Source organism: Homarus americanus, unplaced genomic scaffold (assembly GCF_018991925.1).
Source record: "Homarus americanus isolate GMGI-L3 unplaced genomic scaffold, GMGI_Hamer_2.0 scaffold20465, whole genome shotgun sequence".
NCBI classification, from domain to species: Eukaryota; Metazoa; Arthropoda; class Malacostraca; order Decapoda; family Nephropidae; genus Homarus; species Homarus americanus.
Genome location: NW_024756914.1, coordinates 3,990,335 through 3,996,786, shown reverse-complemented (window position 1 = coordinate 3,996,786; position 6,452 = coordinate 3,990,335).

Sequence of the window (6,452 nt, the reverse complement as noted above, 5' to 3'; positions counted from 1 at the left end):
TGGGTAGAGAGAGAGAGAGAGAGAGAGAGAGAGAGAGAGAGAGAGGAGAGGAGAGAGAGAGAGAGAGGTGTGTCGGTGGAGGTGTGACAGTGCATATTTTACCCTTGCAGTATCAAGACCAGTTTTTTTTTATTATTATTTATTATATATTAATTTTATTCTTTTGACAGTGTCTTGCTTACGTCCACATAGAGCACCAAACAGACATGGCCGAGAATTAAAGTTGTGATCGTAGTTGTACAGAATATCAGTGAGTTCTTGTACAAATTGGCTGGGAGGAAATATTGTATACGTTTCCACCTTCCCATCAGCTTTTCCTCCAACTTTCCTCCAATTTTCCTCCAACTTTCCTCCAATTTTCCTCCAACTTTCCTCCAATTTTCCTCCAACTTTTCTCCAACTTTTCTCTACCATCTACGTCAACTTCTCCATCAAAATTATGTTCATCAGGTCATGGAGGTCCATGATGAAGCACCTGTTAGTAGGGTCATGCCAGGTTCTCATTACAGCTGGCAGTGTCATGTGCGGCTCCATGACAGCCCTGAGTGTTGGGTATCATGCAGCTGACGCCACAACGTCCACATGACCTGTGAGTGAGGAGCTGCTGCCTGTCTCTTATGACCTGTGAGTCAGAGGAGCTTTATGTCTCATGACTTGTGAGCGAGTGAGATGTTGTTGCTTGTCTTGTGAGTTAGTAGGAGTCATCTGTCTCTCATGACGGGTGAGTCCAGGACGTGTTTACCTCCCCGACACGACGTGGAGACCGGGCAAGTGGGTGGGTGGGCAGGTGGGTGGGTGGGCAAGGCGGGGGAGCTGGTGTCATGCCTCCACGGTTCTCATCAACACTTGTCTCCTACACTCTGCCTTGAATCACTCCAGTGTTCACCTTACCTAGACCTGACTGATGATGTTTGTAGCGGGTGAGGGAGTTTTGTATATGCAATGGTTTTAAAGTAATTGAATAAAATCTTTCGTTCAACTTTGATATCTCTCTCTCTCTCTCTCTCTCTTGCTTCTACAGAGTAAATAAATAACCATTAAGATAACAGGATCGATGGTAACTATATACCACCGGCGCCGCAGCAGAAAAGAGAGAGAGAGAGAGAGAGAGAGAGGAGAGAGAGAGAGAGAGAGAGAGAGAGAGAGAGAGAGAGAGAGAGAGACCTACCCTCGTCATGGGACACAGGAAACCTTGTCCTCTCTACCACAATAATAATTCCCACACTGTACACATAATTAACATAATTCTCTGTGTTGTGACTATTGTTTTAACACACCAACATCCACAACTCAGGAAGTGAATATTCGGTTTTATTTTGGGTGGCGAGAATTTGTTAGTGTTTTTTTTATAGATTAGTTAAGATATCAGTGACTAAGGCAAATGTGTTGATTATTTGATTATTAATTGAAACAACTTTGCGTCAGTAAGAAGTGGATTAGTTAAACACAGCAGTTGCTCATTAAATGTATAGATTAGCACATAAAACACAACAATGGATCACGTACATACTGCAACGGACCAATAAAACTTACAAAATAAGTTCTTTTAAACACCTGCAAGCAACGTATCAGGTGAAGGTATATGCAAGGTAATCACGTACCAGGTATATCTACACAGGTGTGGTGGAGGTTAATTAATTACCTGCACTGTCCATCATACACCTGTTAGAGGATGGAGCCAAGCCTTAATTAACCGGTGTGTTGTCTTGTCTCGTGTTTTAATTAGTCTTACCTTAACCTAACCTAACCTAACCTAATCTATCCTATATCCAATTCCATTCTATCCTGAGCTAATTTAACTTAACCTCTTCTCACCTAACCTATTCTAATTTGTCTCCTATCCTAACCTATCCTATCCTATCCTATCCTATCCTTACCCAGATAGACAGGAATAAAAGCTTATGTACTATATTTTACGGAATATCCTGTCTATTATTTGGCCACAATATCCTCTTTTAGATTAGAGCCCCATTTTGTAGAGTAGAGCGCCACTTTATAGAGTTAGAGCATCGTAATTTAAGGTCACATCTCCGTGTAGTTAACATAGAGACCAAGGACTCCAACCGACCTTCACTTTTTGTCTCCATCTCCCTCTTTTTTCCCTCATCCATCTCCTCCCTCCCTCCTTCCTGCCACTCGTCTCCCTCTTATCTCCCTCCATAATCTCCCTATAATCTCCCTCCCCTCTCCATCTCATATCCCTCCCTTCCCTCCCTCTTTTATTCCTCTCTCCCTTCCCTCCCTCTCTCCCTTCCCTCCCTCATCTCCCTTCCCTCCCTCATCTCCCTTCCCTCCCTTGGATAACACAGAGCAAAAACGCAGACAAGGGGGGGAGGTTAAGGGGGGTCAGGATGGTGGGGGAGAAGGGGAGGAGGGATGCGTGGAAGGGGTGACGGGGAGATAAGAGGGATGATATCGGGGAGGAAGGGTAGCTGGAAGGGGAGGAAAAGGTGGAAGGATATTAGGGAGGAAGGGAGGGAGGGTACGTTGGGTTAGGTTAGAATACTTTAGGTTAGGATTAGATTTTTTTTTCTTCATTTATTGGGCACTCCCCTACATCCTTGTGTAAGGTGAAGCGCAGAAGCGTTTACAGCGCCCAACAGGGAAGCATGCTAAGTTCATGCTTGCCTTTATGTCTCATGAGTTAAGGGCGTAGAAGCCTGAAGAGTCAAGGGCGTAGAAGCCTGAAGAGTCAGTGGTTTATGTCATCAAGTTATTGGAAGCTCCAACAACTTGTCCCTGAATACGAATTCGCTACTTTCGACTTACAACAGGTACCTACTTTACTGCTAGGTGAACAGGGACTAATGGGGACTAGGAAGTAAGTCCAAACAACTTCCACCGGCCCGGGAATCGAACCCGTGACATCTTGCTTGCGAGGCAAGAACGGTACCGCTCTACCACCAGCTCCCCTTAGGATTAGATTAAATTAGATTAGGTCAGGTCAGGTCAGGTCAGGTCAGGTTACATACAATCAATTAAGTTAAACGATTGTCACCCTAAATACAAGTGAGGTTTATTAACTTCACTACGTCATCACCAAGAGCATTTGTGTCATGTTAGGAGGAAATAAACTAACAGAGGTAATATTTATAGCGCTTTACGAGACCATTATTTTTGAAGGGTTATAATTATGCTATTATAGAGTGTATATGTTAACGGGAAATTTACGTCGAGGGAAGTTTACGTCGAGGAAAGTTTACGTAGAATGAAAGTTTACGTCGCGGGGAGTTTATGTCGAGGGAAGTTAGCGTCTCTACAAGTTTACGTCAGAGGTCATGAATCAAGCTCCACCCGGCATTAAGTTGACGTTCATCCTTAAGTATGCAGTCGTCTTGTCTTCGCCCGCTCGTGAGGCGTGACTCAGAGGTAACTGGACTCTGCTTCCTCAAGTGGTCTACACATTTCCGCGCATGAGCTGTCGAGTCTCGTTACATTACATAAACACACGGGGTTGCATGGAGGGAATGGGTCTCTCTCTCTCTCTCTCTCCACTTTTTGGTTTTCAAGTTACTTATTCTTTCCTTTTCTCTCTTTATCGGTCTTTCTTTATCAATCTTCTCTCTTTTACTCAACCATCTCCTACTTCCCTTCCCCTGAGAGAGAGAGAGAGAGAGAGAGAGAGAGAGAGACCTGGGGTTTTGTCATGGCTGTATGTAGAGAGTAATTATTACGACCTTGTGTGTGTATATATAGCACGAGTGTGTGTGTGTGTGTGTGTGTGTGTGTGTGTGTGTGTGTGTGTGTGTGTGTGTGTGTGTGTGTGTGTGTGTGTGTGTGTGTGTGTGTGTGTGTGTGTGTGTGTGTGTGTGTGTGTGTGTGTGTGTGTGTGTGTGTGTGTGTGTGTGTGTGTGTGTGTGTGTGTGTGTGTGTGTGTGTGTGTGTGTGTGTGTGTGTGTGTGTGTGTGTGTGTGTGTGTGTGTGTGTGTGTGTGTGTGTGTGTGTGTGTGAGAGAAAGTGAGATATATCAGGTTTTGTCTCGTGTCCTATAAATCTTTAGGGGTATGAAGACGTGTGTGTGTGTGTTTGTGTGTGTGTGTGTCTCTGTGTCCTTGTGTCTGTCTGTGTCCTTGAGTCTGTCCGTGTCTCTGTGTGTCTGCCCCTGGTGAAATAAAGTACAATAATGTGTGTGCAAATATTCCTGGCTCCATTATTCTCATGCTCCTCAGAAAATTGTCTTGACGGGGGGAAGCATATTAATTTGCCCCCTGTCCTTGTGTTTGTTTATACGTCCTTCTCAACCTGGCTGGCACAATATCGTGTAAACAGGTGTCGTAGGCGAGTGAGATTTACATTAGGTTTATAGGTATATAATTTTCAAAACAAGTGACAAGTGAAAATAAAAGGACTTTGACTTTTATTTACTTTTATTATTGGAATATTACTTATACCTTCCATCTCCCTACCTGCCTCCTCTACCTACCTACAACCTATCTCTCCTTCCCTCCTCCCCCTCCCTGCCTTCTTCACTCACTTCACCTACCTAATACTGATTAAGCCACACCACTCGCTGCATCAACCAAGGTGGTGGTTATATATATATTGCCCTCTTACGCCTGGTAGTGCCAAGTGAACCACTGGTAGCGTTCACCAGGCGAGTGTCACTTGACGTATTGACACGACAGATAAGACGAAATTATCTGCCTGGACGAAATTAGCCGAGTAGACATTTAGTCATGTTGTCGCTGGTGGGTGGTGGAAATGGATGGGTGGCGGAAATGAGTGGGTGGCGGAAATGAGTGGGTGGGGATGATTTTCGGGTGGATCGTGGACGGGGGGGGGGAAGGTGGAGGAGGAAGGAACATTGGCTGTTGGTGTTGAAGTGTATCAAGGTGGCGATTTTGTCTTCAGAAGCAAAAATACGTAGGATTCGATTCCACCTTAAGTCATGATGGGTTTAGGGTAAATATAGAAGATTCGATCGCTTGTTTGATTGACGTTTTCGAATCATTGTTTGTTTCAACGTTGTTTAGATGTAACACACAGTAATACGTGAAGGAATGACTATCTAAAACAGCCCCTGACTGTCTTGGCGCGTTGTGTACAGGTGACAGTAAAATAAATGAAAAGTTAAACTAAAATTAGATAATTGTTAAAGAAAGAGATAAATAAAAGATAATAATAAACGATACACGAGAATTTACAAAACAAAATAAGTTACTGTATACTCAAGGGACCAGGTGAGGGAAGAGGTGCACTTTAATACTCGAACTTGACCTTGGCTGACCTTGGCACCTCTCACCGGGATATCTGAACGTAATATATGCCAATTCTAAGTATGCTAACCCTTATGAGTGTTTCTGTAGAGCTGGGGGTGACTTAGAGACAAATAGAAGAACAATTACAAGGATGTTCACTGTACACTGCCCACCCACCCATACTTTGTCACACTGTAATGAAAATATGGGTTAAATTAAGAAGAAAAGGACATTTGGCCACTATGTCCAAATTTCAGCTTCCTAATCAAAATGTACCTGAGATATTACCCAGATAATTACGAAAAATAAACAAAATTGCAATCACTGAGCATCTTACCTTTCCAAGTACGCGCTTCGTGTGGTACCTTGAGACTGAATAAGGGGAGGAGGGGGGAGGGGGGGGGTGTACAGCAGACGGATGTAGTTAACTGCGTTGTTGTTGTTGTTCCCTTGATGACAAAAACAATAAATAAACGGTATGAGGTATAAGACATAGCGGTGTAGGGTGACAAAAACCAGCCACCAGCCAGATTCGTTCCCACAGTTAGTCTCCCTCAAGGTCCCGCTGTGTAGGTAGTTCCTCACACTCCCTAAACTCCCTTAACGTACACCCTTCTCAAGACCTTATGAGACCTTAAGCTAGTATAAAGAGGTTAATATTTTCAACTTTATTCTCGTTGTTGTGAAGTAAGGACACACGACGTTGATGATGGAGGTATATAATATTTTCAATCTCTGTTGGTTGATGTCATGAGGCCTCTGGGGTCATGTACAAGGGACGTGACGCAGATAACCTCACCCTACATGGCTGTGTGGTGATCGTGTTGGTGTTGTGGTGCTTCTCTCTTATGGTGAGGTTGTGTTAACGTTCATGTCGTGTTATGGTGATGTGTTGATATTCACTGTGTGTGTGTCGTTTGGTGAAGTTAATGCAGTAGAATCACTGTTAATCTCACTGACAATAATAATAATAATAATAATAATAATAATAATAATAATAATAATAAAGTAATTAGACAGCGACTTTGTATGGGACTTGTGTGTTTACTTTTTGTTTACATTTAATATCGAAAGACACCAAAGTCTCTGGGTAACAGCTGGGTAAGTGTACACCTGAGCGAATACGCCCACCCCCTCTTACCATCTTTCCTCCCCTCCCTCTCCCTCCATCCTACCTTCCTTCCCACCTTACCCTCCCTCTCCCTCCTTCCTCTCCCTCAAGGCGTGGAGGATGGGGCCAGGGCAGCTGTACTA